Genomic DNA, 19,660 nt, shown 5'->3' with positions numbered 1-19,660 from the left:
TGCAATGAGTTTCTACGTAACTAAAACTAGACTGTATTTCAGGAGTGCAAAAACAATACTGACTTTTCCAACCCTTAGTATAGGTGTTATTTATAGTATCTAGATATGTATGGATTTTTGAAACCTTAGATATTTGCAGATTGAAAGCTATTCAAAGTTCAGGAAATGAATAACAAACTTGTAATTCTAGCCCCAGGTAATAAGTTACTGTAATCTGCTACATGGTTCATAAACCACGGATGAGAAGAAAATTTAAGGAATGTTAACTTGTCACTTAAGGATTCCACCACTTTACAAGAGATCAACAAAAATCTTAGAGAATTATATAAAGTATTTGCACATGCAATATGCTAAGAAAAATAAAAAACTCGACAGATGCTTCTTATTGTTTTTAAGCTTTTTCTTTCCATAGTGGACAAAGCCTATCTCAGATCACAGACAAACTGTCCATCCACAGCTAACCCCTGCTCCTCAAATAGCTAACTGCTTCCAAATTTTTGACAGAGCAGGTATGAAACTGTCCATGAGCAGAGGCTTTATCACTTAGAAATTCCAGGAAGGAATCAATCATCAGGTTAGAAATGAGACATTACAATCGTATTGCTACAGAGACGATTTTCTAGATAATTAGAAACAAACAAATGTTCCAGTGCTCATTGCACACATTCTGCAGATGGTTTCTTTTTTTTATTTTCTGAAATGAAAATCAAATGCTTCTTTATGCAGTGGCCTATATGTTTCTGAAGTGACTGAATCTACACAACAAAGTCATTTTGGTTGTTTTCTTTTGTTTATTCCCTCTAAATGTATTCTTAATAGGGAAGTAATGATCTTGTAAACTTCCAGGCTTATTTTTTGAGTCTCTCCCCTTCATTTTCCTTCTGTTGCCTGTAACAGCAAAATGATATGCATACATCTGCAAGTATAACTTGTTAACATGGTGGTCACTGATACATGGGACCAGAAGTACCCCCTCCCCATCAGACTCACTGAATGAGATGTGCCTATCTCTCCCTTCATCTCTTAGGTCTAATCTCCAAAGTCTTAAATATTCTGAAATTTATTTGTGCTAGAACTATACTTATCAGCAAGCACAAAGTTGAATGTATATTTGTTTGAAAAACTGAATTAGGTTATTTATATGAGATGTATAAATTTTAAGCCCAAGAATTTATTCCTGACAGTTAAAATTTTCTGGATTCTATTTTGAACTGCTAACATAAATGCAAAAATAAAAATATACACAAATATATTTGTGGGTATAATCTGCTATTCATGTTTCTACCTATTTCAACTACAGTTTTAAGTGCATATATTAATATTTTTATAAAATAATAAGTATACAAAATGGAAACATGGAGTCATATTTTAATTACAAGATAACTGCTTAAAGATGCTACATCTGTAAGTGTAAGAACCTATATTTTCTATTTTATCTATTTTTCCTTTCTTTATTTGAAAGGCAGAGATATATATAGAGAGAGATACAGAGACAGGGACAGATAGAGAGATCTTCCATCCACTGGTTTACTCCCCAGTTGCCTGAAACAGCCCAGTTTGGGTCAGGCCAAAGCCAGGAACCAGGAACTCTATCTGGGCCTCCCACTGGGTGGCGGGGACCTAAGTACTTGACTCCAGATGTTGTGTTAGCAGGAAGCTGGAATCAGTAGAGGACCTGGATGTCAAACCCAGGCTCTCTATTTGGGATGTGGGTGCCCCAAGTGGTGTCTTAACCATTATTCCAAACACCCACTCCCAAATCCATATTTTAATGTGGAATAAAAGAAGGGATAATCAAACAGGAAACAAATTTAGATTATATTGGAAATTAGTTTTTTCCTATTAATTTTCCCATTATATAGTACAATTTAGAAGTCATAGTATTGACAAACTCTATTTTTTCAAAGAAACATTTTCTACTTTTAAAAAATTTCTATTGTAGGGACCGGCACTGTAGCGCAGTGGATTAATGCCCTGGCCTGAAGTGCCAGCATCCATTTGGGCACCAGTTCAAGTCCCAGCTGCTCCACTTCCCATCCAGCTCTCTGCTATAGCCTGTAAAAGCAGTAGAAGATGGTCCAAGTTCTTGGGCCCCTCCACCCATGTGGAAGACCCGGAGGAAGCTCCTGGCTCCTGGATTCGGATCAGCACAGCTCCAGCCGTTGCAGCCAACTAGGGAGTGAACCATCGGATGGAGGACCTCTCACTCTCTCTCTGCCTCTGCCTCTCTGTAACTCTTTCAAATAAATCTTTAAAAAATTTCTTCTGTAAGTTAGAATTTAATTTCCAATTACTGACTCAAGGTGCACTTGCTTTATTTTCAAACCAGAGACACATTATTAAAATTGATGTCAATTCTAGTTTCTACCCATAAGAATTGTGCATATTATGTTTGAAGTATGTGAAACATGATCTCTAAGCCCCTTTGAATTGTGATATGTGACAATCATATATTGGTTTTATTTTATCTATAAAATTACATTATATATGGGGGCAAACTGTTGAAATCTTTACCTAATATATACTAAACTGATCTTCTGTATATAAAGAGAATTGAAAATGAATCTTGATGTGAATAGAAGGGGAGAGGGAGCGGGAAAGGGGAGGGTTGCGGGTGAGAGGGAAATTATGGGAGGGGGGAAGCCATTGTAATCCATAAGCTGTACTTTGGAAATTTATATTCATTAAATAAAAGTTGAATAAATGAAAAAATATATTTTAATTAAGTAATACATATAAATATAGATATTAATATAGCAAAAAGTGCAACAAATACAGATTAACACAAATATTTCCTGAGGTACTGTCCAAACACTTCTCCTTTTGAGATTTACCATCTACAATATTTTTAACCCCTCCAAACATTCCATGTACCTATGAACATAAACCCGTACTTTAACAATATTATACATATATTTAGTCAATTTTCATTTTATGTTGTAGGACAGATTAAAAGTATGCATCTAAAAAGTTGAAAGGGGCTTGTAAACATCAAAACAGAAGGGTGATAACCATTTTATGTTTGGTACCTACAAGAGCTAAGGACAGCGTTGTTGTCCCAGTTGTTAATAAGGTTTGTATTCACTTCATCCTCAGCCCTGGGCTCCAGTGGCTTCTCTGGAACTTAGTCCCTGGAGAAGGCTATCTTGATGTAAGAGTTGAGAATGTCACAGCAGAAACCACTCAATTCAGTACAACATCCTTCTCCTGTGTGTGACTCAGTTATGTGATGGATACTAGTTTAAATCATCACACATGCTATACACATCCCTTCGAATACAAGCACAGAAATGAATCTGTAGCCTGGGAATGGATACAGTGGATCCTAGGACATTGTTAAGACAAAGGCTAACCCTTGAAACATTTTTTTTTTCTTTTTAATCCAAGAACCTCCACGTGACACATTTCAGTTAGGATGTCATATGTTTCAAGCATAAATTAAGGTCAGGCTCTAACCTGCATCTCAGAAGTATTTGTTTTTTTTTGTTTTGTTTTGTTTTGTTTTGTTTTTTTTTTGACAGGCAGAGTGGATAGTGAGAGAGAGAGACAGAGAGAAAGGTCTTCCTTTTGCCGTTGGTTCACCCTCTAATGGCCGCCGCGGTAGCGTGCTGCGGCCGGCGCACCGCGCTGTTCCGATGGCAGGAGCCAGGTGCTTATCCTGGTCTCCCATGGGGTGCAGGGCCCAAGGACTTGGGCCATCCTCCACTGCACTCCCTGGCCACAGCAGAGAGCTGGCCTGGAAGAGGGGCAACCGGGACAGGATCGATGCCCCGACCGGGAAGAAGTATTTGTAAGAGCAAAGATTTCCAGTGAATCTCAAAAAATAAAAAGAAAGACTTTTATTTCCTGATCTGTGCAATACTTTTCACCCAAGAGAAACTAATAAATATAGTACAAAGTTATGTAAAACTTTGGTTCTGTATTCTGTCTTGTCAACAGAGACCTAATAAGAGGTCAGTACAATATTAAGCTCAAGACCAAGCTACAACTATGGGAAGGAATAGCTGAAATTAATTTATGTAGGATTAGTGAATTAAACAGACAATGGTATTTTTTATCCATATTTTTCCTGCACTTGGACAGGTACTGAAAATCAGTACCAGTGTTTGAGAGCTGTAGTAAAATCAGTTTATAACTCTGCATGATGTTGTGTTTCATTTAAATGAAATTAAGATGGGATCATCTAGTAAGAAATGCCCTTTAATTGTGCCTTTAGTCTCATATGAAGACCAGAACATCATCAGCAAAAATTTAATTCTTCTTTATTAGCAAAGAAAACTAGAGTTAAGACAGATGAAAAAAGAGATCTAGTAATGGAAAATAATTCACTGCATTTGCTTTCTGATGAAAAGAGGCTACATTTGTGTGTATGTGTGTGTGTGTATGTACTCCCCTTTATCTGTGTATGTCAAAGAATCATATTCTCAACTACAAAGAGATGTTGAAAAAGATACAGACTGGGGGAATTAAACAACTGGACTGCTGAAGGACATCAAGAAATTGAAAAGAAAGAACATCTTAAAAGGAGATTTGGGGAGCGTGAGAGGAAGCAAAGGATGGAGATAGGGAGAGAAGAAGGAGTACACTTCAAACAATGCAAAGCCTTTAACCTGAAGCAAAATTATTACAGTTCATTCCCTTTTGAATTTATGCCAGGGCAGAAATCTGAGAAAGAAATTCCTTAACATTGGAGAATTTTGGCTCATATTTGGTGGTAATTGGATTTGTTCATCTTTTCAATAATTTATTCATCTGTTTAAAAATGTTTGTCTAGAATTATAGGCTAGGCCCTCGGAGTATTTTGAACAAGACAGAAATAGTTCTTCTCTGGTGGGTTTGTACAGTCTGTCCAGGTTTATAACCTAAGATTTCACTATTCTGAAAATGATAATAGTCAATGCTTGAAGCATGATTTTTTTACCTATTGTTAAATATTTTTTAACAATAGGTACAACAAAGAGGACAACAAAGTGGAACCCCAAATAGCATATTTCATGTATAATAAAGCCTGAAATTACAACTTTAGATTATAAAATTATCCATTAAGATGATTATTCTAATAACATCCCGGTCTCCTTTCTTTCTACCCCGAATTCCTTAAGGAAAAGCAGATAATCACTTGCTGACACTTGCAGGTAAGTAGGTTAATTCCCAAGAGAAGGAAGGAGCGAGATCTGTGGCCAACAGTCACTGCCAACCATGTATATTCTTTTATACAGCACGTCCTCAGCTGCCCCGCGCCTGGGACGGCGTAAAGTGTCAGCCTTAACTGAAGGAACAGCAGTTGTATTCTAATTTTTACCCTTCGGCAGATTTCCTCCTCCTTACCCCTAAGAAATCCGATTTCTCGTCACGAAGTCTGGATAATGAGTAATGAATGGGTAAGGAATTAACAATGTCTAAATCACCTAGGAAAATACATCTAACTGGTTTCATCTGAGTGGGAGATACTCAGATGAAGGCAAAACTTAAATGGATGAAGTGGAAGTTAAGAAACGGAAAACACTTGCTGGGATAAGGGAACCCCAAAGTGTGCTTCCCTCGGTTTCTTCTGGAGCTCCGTTAAGTAAGGATACATGAACACACACACTAAACACACAGACGCACACTATGCACACATATGTAAAGCTACACATATGTGTCTGATGTATCTATTTGTTGGTCTATTTACCAAGAAACCTTACGTAGAATAACCTTTGAGAATGGGATTCAGGATGTCAGTTTCTCCTAAGGAGTTGATAAAAGTACTGCTGTGAATACAATAGGTATCCTATTAATTTCCCAAAGAACTCAAGGATAAAAACAGAAATACTTCCTATCTCATAGGATTCATGACGTTAACATAAACTTAACTGATTTTTTTTTTCGAAATGAAGCAACACAGGAGCAAAATAGAAAAGAGGTAAAGGGTTTTAAAAATGCAGAATGTGATTTCTTTCACAATGAAAATGAATAAGATTTATTACAGCTAATGCCCTCAGCATCTTTACTGAGCAACATATTACTCATAAATAATCCAACACTTAGTGTAATATTGGTTACCATCATTTTAGTTAAAGGATGCTAAAGGCTTCCAGATTATGCCTGTTCCTTGGCTTTGCAAACTAGAATCCCTGGAGGCAAACACAAAACACTAGATCTTAGGCAAAAGGCCAAGAGGAAATATTGGTGACACATTTGAAAGCATAGTATGATATGTGGTACATACTCAACTGCAACAGCTGAACAATAAAAAGCACTAATTATACTACTGACGCTTGTTTAATATTTGCAGGAGAACAAAGAAGAGGGAACCTGAATTCCATTTTTTAACTTTGTGTTCTTCAGCGATATTATTGTTTACCAAATAGTTCCACAAATAAGATGTAATTTCTCTCATATTTATTATATTTTAATGGGTAAACTTAGATATTCCTAGTAAAATCTGATTTATACCATTATGAATCTAATTTTAGGGAACTATTTATTAATCTGATTTTTAGATAACTATAACATTGTGAATACCTAAGATAGGAAAATAATAAATACTATTTTTCTTTGTAGAAAAATGAAAGGTTCATGAATATCAAAAATATAGGTAAGAAATCTCTGAGGGGGGTGTATCACATATTTTTATAAAACAAGAGTTGATTTCGGTCACTATGATTTCTTTCAAACTACAATGGCTATTATAAACCTCATAGATGTTTAGCTATGATTTTCCAAGTGAATTGTTTCCTACATAAACATATATTCATCTCTTTATTTCTATGAAGGCAAATATGCTATATAAAAATACTTCTATTTCTGCCCTACCATGGTGTCATTGGGAGAGCAGAGACTTTCGGAGCTGAGGCTGAGCATCCTAGCAGGAGCACATTGTGTCTTTCAGCTTCTGGTTATCCTGGGCATTAGCTTTGGCTTCATTCAGTGGATGTGCAATTGGTCCCTAAAAACAACTTATCCTCTCGCTTTTACATTTCCCATCTAAACTGAAGTCTATTTTATTCCTAATCTTGATAAAACTTCAGCATGCATGTTAAATAACACTTGGCTTGTTTTGACAAACATTAGTAAGGATTGCAATAACAAAGAGTTTACAGATCAATTTTAATGTGCCAGGGACTGTTCTAAGTCCTATTTGAGGTTATATCTATTCTTTCATATACATCAATTATTAAGATGGATGGGCATAGGGTGCAATTAAACAGGGGGTCTGATAAAAATGGTTGTCAGCAATTAATTGAATATTTCAAGATAGCTGGTGGAAATCATTTTTGAATGCTCCCAACAAAAGCAACTATGCATTCTAATATGATAGCGGTTCCAAATATCTCTATTATATACATGTATTGGAATGTCTCACTGTACCCCATAAAATTAAATAAGTAAATAAATAAATCTAGAAAGTAGATATCTTCCCTGTATAATTATTGTCTTCTGTCATAGGCAGGAATCCAAGACATCAAGACATTTACCAAACTAAATTTGGGTAGCACTAGAGAAAAGTGACGAAACTTGATGTGCTTCAAAACTTGTAAATATGACTGTAAAGCCTTATTTCCTAGAAAATACACATTATCACTTTAAAAATCAAATCCAGGCCAACTTAGTTATTACCCAGGCTATGTTTTTAATGTGTAAAACACTGCTGTCTAATATGCTGATGTTTTAATACTGAATTCAACAAAGCAACTGTATCAAAACTTACTACTGAAGGTGTGAGAATGTGCTTATGCAAGATGTAGGAAGAGCTATAAGGTCAAATGATCAGACACCTTGCAGCCATATTTAGGAGAAACATCATTAAAACTGATGATGTGCACTCAATTTCTTAAATGACAATCTTGATTATTGGAGCAAACTTTTGAGCAAGGACTCCTAAACATGAGTTCAAGTCCTATCTCTTCCATTCACTTGTGATCTCAGCAATTTCATTTAACCTCTCTGAAACTATTTCTTGTTAAACTTTAGAGGGTGTAATAAGGGCTAAAAATTTAATTTATGAGTATTCTTAAGCTGTGTAAAGCTTAGTAAAATATACAAAACTGATGATATATCTCCAATTTTTCATCCATTTTTTTTGTGTTCTGCAATAGTGTCTGAATTAAGTACTGTCTCTACTTTGCATGTAAAGAAGAGGAATTTGAAGTAAATGAGTAATATCCTCAGATAGTGCTCAAATAAATCTCTCTGATGACAAATTTCACAAATTATCCAGTAACCAGGTAAGTCACAGTGGGCATTTATTCTATCACCCTTCATTCCATATTTTTAAAGATTTATGTATTTACTTATTTGAAAGAGAGAGAGAGATGAGAGAAATGAGAGAGGGGAGAGAGAGAGGGAGAGAGAGAGAGAGAATCTTCCATCTACTGGTTCACGACCTAAATGGCTGCAACTGCGGGAGATGAAGCAATCCAAAGCCAGGAGCCGTGTGCTTCTTCCAGGTATCCCATGTGGGCACAGGGGCACATATTCTTGGGTCATCTTCTACTGCTTTCCAGGCACATCAGTAGGAAGCTGGATCTGGAGTGGAGCAGGCAGGACTCAAACCCATACCCATATGGGATGCCAGCATCATAGGAGGTGGCTTTACTCACTATTCCATAGTGTGAGCCCCAACATTTCAAATTTTTTAAAGTTCTGTTTTTAATTTTGCTTTCAAATGATCATTTTCTACATAGCCATAATAAACTATGATTTTAGCCGGCGCCGCGGCTCACTAGGCTAATCCTCCGCCTTGCGGCGCCGGCACACCGGGTTCTAGTCCCGGTCAGGGCACCGATCCTGTCCCGGTTGCCCCTCTTCCAGGCCAGCTCTCTGCTGTGGCCAGGGAGTGCAGTGGAGGATGGCCCAAGTCCTTGGGCCCTGCACCCCATGGGAGACCAGGAGAAGCACCTGACTCCTGCCATCGGATCAGCGCGGTGCGCCGGCCGCAGCGTGCCTACCGCAGCGGCCATTGGAGAGTGAACCAATGGCAAAAAGGAAGACCTTTCTCTCTATCTCCCTCTACTGTCCACTCTGCCTGTCGAAAAAAAAAATAAATAAATAAACTATGATTTTTTTTATCTATAGTTATTTCCACTAAAATAACCATTTTATAACACATTAAAACTAGTTTATTAAATTTTCCTTTACAACTTATTTATTAAAATACTATATTTTATGAGAATACTTATGTCTGATTCTGCTATTATTTTTATGTATTGTATCTTAATCAACTGCATCATGAAGAAGAGTTCTTGAGAATTAAAGATCTATATTTGCCTCAAGAACAAAATTGTAACTTCATACAAATCACAGAATTATGATGTGGTCATAGTAGATGGCTTCAGTTCAAAATCCACTTAATATTCTACCACTGCTACATAAAGCAACATGATTGAATGACCAAACACATTCTAACCATTCCTGTCTTCTGTAAGGAATTCAAGTCATATATTTCACATTTGCAGCTAGAAAAGCATTGCAAAGAAATACTTTTCCAAATTTTTTTTAAAAATTGTCAGGATGATTGGTTCATTAAGCAGCATGAAAACATCAGATGCCCTCACACTTGGAATAATAGTAACCAAGTCTCTGATAGTGATCCATGAGTGATCTTCCTTAGCATAGATCCAGCAATCTGATTGCTTCCATAATCATGCTAGCTCGTTGCCTCCAATACAAATACGCATTTTTCTATCTGATATCATGATCTTGACTCACCATGACTAACAACCCTCCAATACTGAAAACAACATAAAACACATTTTTCCAATTTGATAAAAGAAACAAAGTACATGTCATATTGTTCTCACTTTGACAACTAAAAATACATCTTTTCTGGCCACTAAATCTTAGACCTTGCTGAATTCTAAAACATAGTGTGCTTAGCAGTGTAAGGCTTTAAAAGATCAGTGCTGCCTTGGTTAACTTAAACTGAAATGAGCAGACTCAATTTGGAAGAAAAAAAGTAGAAACATAAAAGGAGGGAAAAGAAGAATGGAAAAGTCTGAATAGCTGGGGTTTGAGATTAGAGATAAAAACAGTTTCATGCTGTAATGGATAGAATTAGACAAGGAAGTAGGATAACATATATATTTTAAATGTATTTCTCATGGTTAGCGTTGTGGCATAGCAGGTTAGGCCACCACTTGCGACGCCAACACCTCATATCAGGGCACCTGTTCAAGACTCAGCTGCTCTGCTCCCCATCCAGCTCCATGCCAATGTGAATGGGAAACAGCAGAAGATACTCCAAGAACTTGGACTTGGGCCCCTGCCATACACATGGGATATCCAGAAGGAGTTCTAGGCTCCTGGCTTTGCTGGTCCTGCCCTGGCCATGGAGGCCTTTTGATGAGTAAACCAATAGGTGGAAGATCACTTCCTCTTCCTCCATCAGTCACTCTACTTTTCAAATAAAGAAAATAAATCTTTAACAAATTGCTCACTATTATGCAGCAATCCCATTCCTACCAGGTCCTCCTTCTTACAACAACAACAACAACAAAAAGCCCAGACGTAACAAAAGAAGCACAAGGACAACTCCTGAAGAGTGGAAGAGGAAGTCTACATAATGCCTGGAGACCTCAGGGCTCACAGAAGACACAGAGGTGAACCCTGCAAGTTTCCTCATTGTCTTCCTAGATCCCAGGAAGAGCACTCCAGAAACCTCCAACCTGACACCATCCACACACCAAAAATAGCTCCAAGAGAACTATGCCGTCCCTAGCAAGAGGACCAGAACAAGGTGACCAAACAATGTAACACCTGGTTCTCAACATCTACCATATTCCAACCAATCTCCAACATAACAACCATGCTTTGGTTTTTAAAGATAGTACCATTATGTGAAAACAGGTTACAGGTACTCAGGATCTCTCCATGTTATCAATTCCCACTGCATGGAATTCTTCAATTATCTACAGGTTAAAAAATTAGTTAAACTTATGTTTGGCTTCAGGCTGTGTCATCCCATAGTCCCGGTTGCCCCTCTTCCAGGCCAGCTCTCTGCTGTGGCCCAGGAGGGCAGTAGAGGATGGCCCAAGTGCTTGGGCCCCTGCACCCGCATGGGAGACCAGGAAGAGGCAACTGGCTCCTGGCTTCAGATTGGTGCAGCGCCGGCCGTAGCAGCAATTTGGGGAGTGAACCGACGGAAGTAAGACCTTTCTCTCCGTCTCTCTCTCTCACTGTCTATAACTCTACCTGTCAAATAAATAAAAAAATAAAATAAAATTATACTTATGTGTGTTTGTATTTTAACAGATAACTAAGCTTGGAAGCAGCAGAACAAAGCATTCATTGAAAGTCTACCACGGGTCATGGAGGGCAGTTATGTCATGGAACCAAACTACTTCGGAAATCACATAATTTGTTTATTCAATGTATTTTTTTAAATTATTTGATGTGTCAATGATCTCAATGATCTTTGCAACAATTCTAAGAGGTAAAATGATTATCATTGTACTCAGTCTATAGAGAAGACCTAAACCACAAATTCCAAGATCATAAATTTCCAATATCAGAATAATATTTAAACCTAGATCTTCTCCCTACAGGCTTTTGCCCTTTTTCATCATAACTGATTTTAGTGTTTAAGTACTCAGCTGTATATAATGAAAAAGATATCTCTCAAAATTGTGATTAGCATTTTACATCATTCATTGTATTTAAATTTTCCATTTCTTTTATGTAAACCAATCCAAATGTTTTTTTTTTCAAATGATTTATATACAGTATGAAGACTTCCATGTTTCATTCAAGTAAATTTAGCATTGTTCCCAACTCTGTATATTTGAACTCCCTTACATGTTCACACTACTGCAACATTACCACATATAATCCTCAATTGTTTCAACATTAATACAATTATTTAATACAACATTAATACAAGTATTTCTTTCATTGCAGTTTCTTTAATCTTGGATTATGTTAGCATATGGCTACAGAAATACAATTCTACTCAAGGCAGGCAGAGTTTAAGTCCCTGTAAATGCACTGAGACACAAAACCTCTCTTTGTGAAATAGTAGACAGGAGAAAGCTTCACATATTTGATAGTAAACAATAATGGATTTCCAATATAAATATTTTGATCAACTCCTGATGTGAAGAGTCGTATCTTGGTCTTAATATTAAACTGGCATCTCCTCCTATGTTTCCTTTTTCTTTCATTCTTTTTTCTTTTCCATCCCTTCTTCCTTTTCTCCATTCAACAAATACATAATGAATGCCTGCTATGTGGTAGACATTGTACCAGCTGCTAGAAAAAAAAAAAAAACAAAATAAAACATGATCACATTCCACAATGAAGGAGCAGATGATTAAAAAAAAGCAAAAACTCCCTAGGCTCTAGTCATGAGTTGCCAAGGCTATGGCAGCCTTTAGAGTTCGCTGACTTTGGTCTTATTCCAATAGGGTCATAGTCAAAGTGGAAGTTCTCTCCTCCCTTCAGAGAAAGGTACCTCCTTCTTTGATGGCCCCGTTCTTTCCACTGGGATCTCACTCGCAGAGATCTTTCATTTAGGTCTTCTTTTTTTCTTTTTTTTTTCTTTTCCATGGTATCTTGGCTTTCCATGCCTACAATACTCTCATGGGCTCTTCAGCCAGATCCGAATGCCTTAAGGGCTGATTCTGAGGCCAGAGTGCTATTTAGGACATCTGCCATTCTATGAGTCTGCTGTGTCTCCCGCTTCCCATGTTGGATCGTTCTCTGCCTTTTTGATTCTATCAGTTAGTATTAGCAGACACTTGTCTTGTTTGTGTGATCCCCCTGACTCTTAGACCTATCAGAGCCATCAATTGTGAACTGAAATTGATCATTTGGACTAGTGAGAATGCATTGGTACATGCCACCTTGATGGGATTGTATTGGAATCCCCTGGCACATTTCTAACTCCACCATTTGGGGCAGGTCCGAATGAGCACTTCCCAAAGAGCCTAGGGAGATTACTGACGCCATAAACAAGAGTGTCAAATTGTTAAGTCAGCAACAGAAGTCACTGTGTACTTATATCCCATGTGGGATCTGTCCTTAATGTGTGGTCTAATGTGCAGTGATGCTATAACTAGTACTGAAACAGTATTTTTACACTTTGTGTTTCTGTGTGGGTACAAACTGATGAGATCTTTACTAATTATATACTGAATTGATCTTCTGTATATAAAGATAATTGGATGTAAAAAAAAAAACAAACAAACCTGGTGTTAAATTGGAAATGGCATAGAAAATTAATTAATTTTTAAAAAAAATATCATGTAGGATCTCTGTCTTTAATGTACTGTACACTCTTATTTAATGCTATAACTAGTACTCCAACAGTATTTCTTTTCACTTTGTGTTGCTATATGGGGGCAAACTGTTGAAATCTTTACCTAATATATACTAAACTGATCTTCTGTATATAAAGAGAATTGAAAATGAATCCTGATGTGAACGGAAGGGGAGAGGAAGCGGGAAAGGGGAGGGATGCAGGTGGGAGGGAAGTTATGGGAGGGGGGAAGCCATTGTAACCCATAAGCTGTAATTTGGAAATTTATATTCATTAAATAAAAGTTTAATATATATTAAAAAAGCAAAAACTCATGATAGACAGCTTGTTATTTAGTGACAGGTGATAAAAAGAATAACAGACAAGGAAAGAAGAAAAGATGATGGGTAGTTTAATATTTAGGACAGGAGAATTTGAAAAGGCTTTATTGGAAAAAGTGCAATTTGAAGGTTTACCTGGAAGAGAGGAATGAGCTATACAGGGCTTGAGAGAGGTGCTTCCCTAGCAACTGCAGCAGCTATAACACATCTACTCCTTTAACACATCTAATCCTTTGTGCTATTATTGACATACATGCAAGAATATATTTTACACATAGGGAATAAACTGCACAATATATTATTTTTAAATATTCAATTATCATTTTACAAATATAATGTTATATTTATTCATATATTCATCATTTTGGGTGTTCTTTATTCTTTTATATATATCTGCAATTTCTAAAAAAAGATTTACTTATTTATTTGAAAGGCAGAGTTACAGAGAGAGAGGGAAAGGGAGAGGCAGAGAGAGAGAGAGAGAGATCTTTCTTCTGCTGGATCACTCTCCAAATGGCTACAAAGGCTGGGGCTGGGCCAGGCCAAAACAAGGAGCCTAGAACTCTGTTTCTCCCACATTCTTGGGCCATCTTTTGCTGCATTCCCAGGTGCATTAGCAGGGAGCTGGATCAGAAGTGGAGCAGCATAGATATAAATCAGCACCTATATGGGATGCTGTCATTTTAGGCAGCGGCTTAATCTGTTGTGCTACAATGCTGGCCCTATATACATCTGAGATTCCATCATTTCCTCAGTCAACAAAATTCTTGTTTTATTTCATTGTCTGTAGTTTTACTGACTTTCTATTTTATGTCATGTGTATGCTAGAGATAAATAATTTCATCTTTTTCTTTGAGGATATCTTTTCTTAATCTTACTTTTTGTAGATACATTTTCTGGGGTAGAAGTAGAGGTTAACAATTTTATAGTGTTCCTTTATCTCTTTTACTTCTCATTCGACTTTCTTCTGATTTGTATTCCTTGGAATTAAAATTCTGCACACTTCATCTCTGTTGCCATCTATGCATCATCATATGCTTTTTTTTTTGTTAAACTTTTTTTTTCTTTTTTTTTATTAAACTTTTATTTAATGAATATAAATTTCCAAAGTACAGCTTATGGGTTACAATGGCATCCCCCCCCCCCATAACTTCCCTCCCACCCACAACCCTCCCTCCCCTTTCCCGCTCCCTCTCCCCTTCCATTCACATCAGGATTCACTTTCAATTCTCTTTATATACAGAAGATCAGTTTAGTATATATTAGGTAAAGATTTCAACAGTTTGCCCCCATATAGCAACACAAAGTGAAAAAAATACTGTTGGAGTACTAGTTACAGCATTACAGCATTAAATAAGAGTGTACAGCATATTAAAGACAGAGATCCTACATAATATTTTTTTAAATTAATTAATTTTCTATGCCATTTCCAATTTAACACCAGGTTTTTTTTTTCATTTCCAATTATCATTTTTTTTTAACTTTTATTTAATGAATATAAATTTCCAAAGTATAGCTTATGGGTTACAATGGCTTCCCCCCTCCCATAACTTCCCTCCCGCCCGCAACCCTCCCCCCTCCCGCTCCCTTTCCCCTTCCATTCATGTAAAGATTCATTTTCAATTCTCTTTGTATACAGAAGATCAATTTAGTATATATTAGGTAAAGATTTCAACATTTTGCCCATATAGCAACATCAAGTGAAAAAGCTACCATTGGATTACTAATTATAGCATTAAATAGCAATGTACAGCACATTAAAGACAGAGATCCTACATAATTTTTTTTTTCAAAATAATTAATTTTCTATGCCATTTCCATTTTAACACCAGGTTTTTTTTTTTTTTTCATTTCCAATTCTCTTTATATACAGAAGATCACTTCAGTATATAATTAGCAAAGACCTCATCAGTCTGCGCCCACACAGAAACGCAAAGTATAAAAATACTGTTTCAGTACCAGTCATAGCATCACTTGGCTTTAGACGACACATTAGGGACAGATCCCGCATGGGGTGTAAGTACACAGTGACTCCTGTTGCTGACTTAACAATTTGACACTCCTGTTCATGGCGTCAGTAATCTCCCTAGGCTCTAGTCATGAGTTGCCAGGGCTATGGAAGCCTTTAGAGTTCGCTGACTTTGGTCTTATTCCGATAGGGTCATAGTCAAAGTGAAGGTTCTCTCCTCCCTTCGGAGAAGGGTACCTCCTTCTTTGATGGCCCCGTTCTTTCCACTGGGATCTCACTCACAGAGATCATTCATTTAGGTCTTTTTTTTTTTTTTCGAAAGAGGAAATCCAAATGGCCAACAGACACATGAAAAAATGTTCAAGATCACTAGCAATCAGAGAAATGCAAATCAAAACTACAATGAGGTTCCATCTCACCCCGGTGAGAATAGCTCACATTCAGAAATCTACCAACAACAGATGCTGGAGAGGATGTGGGGAAAAAGGGACACTAATCCACTGTTGGTGGGAATGCAAACTGGTTAAGCCACTATGGAAGTCTGTCTGGAGATTCCTCAGAAACCTGAACATAACCCTACCATACAACCCAGCCATCCCACTCCTTGGAATTTACCCAAAGGAATTTAATTTGACAAATAAAAAAGCCATCTGCACCTTAATGTTTATTGCAGCTCAATTCACAATAGCTAAGACCTGGAACCAACCCAAATGCCCATCAACAGTAGACTGGATAAAGAAATTATGGGACATGTACTCCATAGAATACTATACAGCAGTAAGAAACAACGAAACCCAGTCATTTGCAACAAGATGGAGCAATCTGGAAAACATCATGCTGAGTGAATTAAGCCAGTCCCAAAGAGAAAAATATCATTTGTTTTCCCTGATCGATGACAACTGAGCGCCAAAGAGGAAACCTGTTAAGTGAAATGGACACTATAAGCAACAATGAACTGATCAGCTCCTGTCCTGACTTTAGATGTACAATGTAATACTTTATCCTTTTTAGTATTTGTTGTTGTTGTTGTTGTTCTAGTACTATTGGTTGAACTCAGTAATTAACACACAATTATTCTCAGGTGTTTAAATTTTAACTGAAAAGTGATCCCTGTTAAATCTAAGAGTGGAAAAAGAGAGGGAGGAGATGAACAATTTGGAACATGCTCAATCGGACTGGCCGCAAATGGTGGAGTTAGAAATGTGCAGGGGATTCCAACACAATTCCATCAAGATGGCATGTACCAATGCCATCGCACTAGTCCAAGTGATCAATTTCAGCTCACAATTGATAGCTCTGATAGGTCTAAGAGTCAAAGGGATCACACAAACAAGACAAGTATCTGCTAATACTAACTGATAGAATCAAAAAGGGAGAGAAAGATCCAACATGGGAAGTGGGATACACAGCAGACTCATAGGATGGCAGATGTCCTAAACAACACTCCGGCCTCAGAATCAGCCCTCAAGGCATTCAGATCTGGCTGAAGAGCCCATGAGAGTATAGCAGGCATGGAAAGCCAAGATATCATTTCCAATTATCTTTATATACAGAAGATCGATTCAGTCTATAATTAGTAAAGATCTCATCAGTTTGTAAAGATTTTTACCTATAACTATTTTTCAACCATTTCATTATAAAGAACTTTGGTATAGTTTTCTTTGTTGTTAATACTCAGGGTTAGTAGTTTACATCAGGTTAGATGGTTTACATCTCTAGTGTGATATTGCCAATCAATTTCAGAATATTTTCAGTGATTATTTTTCATAAAGTGTTTATATACCCCCTTGTAGGACATTAACACTATATATAATAAACCAACTTGATATTTCCCAGGCACCACTGATCTGACTTTATTTATTCTCATTCATTTCTCTTTTCATGCATCAGTGTTCATAGTTTCTCTATCCTTTTATTCAAGATCAATTTCTGGGGGGTGGGGGTTGGACTTTTTAGCAGTGCATGGTCTCCTGTTAAGCACCTTAGTGAAATTTCAGAGATCATACAATTCAACTCTAGAAATTCCATTATTTATTAATTATGTTTCTCCTTTCATTTATATTTTCTCTTAAATCTTTTTTTAACTTTTATTTAATAAATATAAATTTCCAAAGTATAGCTTATGGATTACAATGGCTTCCCCGCCCCATAACTTCCCTCCCACCCGCAACCCTCCCATCTCCTGCTCCCTCTCCCATTCCATTCACATCACATCAAGATTCATTTTCAATTATCTTTATATACAGAAGATCAATTTAGTATATATTAAGTAAAGATTTCAACAGTTTGCACCCACACAGAAACACAAAGTGTAGAGTACTGTTTGAGTACTAGTTATAGCCTTAATTCACATTGAACAACACATTAAGGACAGAGATCCTACATGAGGAGTAAGTGCACAATGACTCCTGTTGTTGACTTAACAAATTGACACTCTTGTTTATGGCATCAGTAATCTCCCTAGGCTCTAGTCATGAGTTGCCAGAGCTATGGAAGCCTCTTGAGGTCGCCAACTTTGATCTTATTCTGACAGGGTCCTAGTCAAAGTGGAAGTTCTCCCTTCAGAGAAAGGTACCTCCTTCTTTGATGGCCCCATTCTTTCCACTGGGATCTCACTCACAGAGATCTTTCATTCTGATATTTTTTTTTTCTTTTTGCCAGATTGTCTTGGCTTTCCATGTCTAAAATAATCTCATGGGCTCTTCAGCCAGATCCGAATGCCTTAAGGGCTGATTCTGAGGCCAGAGTGCTATTTAGGACATCTGCCATTCTATGAGTCTGCTATGTATCCCGCTTCAAATGCTGGATCGTTCTTTCCCTTTTTTATTCTATCAGTTAGTATTTGCAGATACTAGTCTTGCTTATGTGATCCCTTTGACTCTTAGTCCTATCATTATGGTCAATTGTGAACTGGAATTGATCACTTGGACTAGTGAGATGGCATTGGTACATGCCACCTTGATGGGATTGAATTGGAATCCCGTGGCTCATTTCTAATTCTACCATTTGGGGCAAGTCAGATTGAGCATGTCCCAAATTGTACATCTCATCTCTCTCTTATTCCTACTCTTATATTTAACAGAGGTCACTTTTCAGTTAAATTTAAACACCTAAGAATAATTGTGTGTTAATTACAGAGTTCAACCAATAGTATTAAGTAGAATAAAAAAAATACTGATAGGGATAAAGTATTAAGTTGTTCATCAACAGTCCGGACAAGGGCTGATCAAGTCACTGTTTCTCATAGTGTCCATTTCACTTCAACAGTTTTCCATTTTAGTGCTTGTTAGTTGTCACTGATCATGGAGAACAGATTTTTTATTTATTTGAAAGACAGAGTTACAGAGAGGTAGAGACAGAGAGAGAGTTGTCTTCTATCCACTGGTTCACTCCCCAGATGACCACAATGGCCAGAGCTCTGCTGATCTGAAGCCAGGAGACAAGAGCTTCTTGCTGGCCTCCCACATGGGTGTAGGGGCCCAAGGACTTGGGCCATCTTCTACTGCTATCCCAGGCCATAGCAGAAAGCTGGATTAGAAGCGGAACTGCCGGGACTAGAACTGGCTCCCATATGGGATGCCAGCGCTTCAGGCCAGGGCATTAACTCGCTGTACCACAGCGCTGGCCCTGATTTTCTTTTAAATCTTAAAACACATTATAATCCCTGAAGAACAAACTTTTTATTTTAAAATCCTTTTATACTAATTCTTTGATCTTTGTAATATCTGATTATCTTTCTATAGACTGGATTTTCTCTTCATTATAGGTCAATATTCCTGCTGTTTGTATCTCTAATAATTTTTATTTTTGATTATAGGTATTGTGACTAACCTATAGAAGATAATTTTTTTTTTAGGATTTATTTAGTTGGAAGGCGGAGCCATTGGGGGAGGAGAGTAGAGACAGAGAGAGATCTTACATCTGTGGGTTCACTCCTGAGATGGCTGCAGCATCCAGGAGCCCAAGCCAAAGCCTAGAACCTGGACCTCAACACCCAGGTCTCTCATGTGGGTGGCAGATACCCAAGCACTTGGGTCATTCTCCACTGCCTTCCCTGACGCACTAGTAGAACTCAAACTAGCACTCTACTAACCTAAAATACCAATGTCAACACAGCAGCTTAACCCAATGTGC

The sequence above is a fragment of the Lepus europaeus genome, chromosome 8 (genome assembly GCF_033115175.1).
Source record: "Lepus europaeus isolate LE1 chromosome 8, mLepTim1.pri, whole genome shotgun sequence".
Lineage (NCBI taxonomy): Eukaryota > Metazoa > Chordata > Mammalia > Lagomorpha > Leporidae > Lepus > Lepus europaeus.
The sequence above is the reverse complement of the archived record's forward strand: the minus strand, read 5'-3'. Positions refer to the sequence as shown.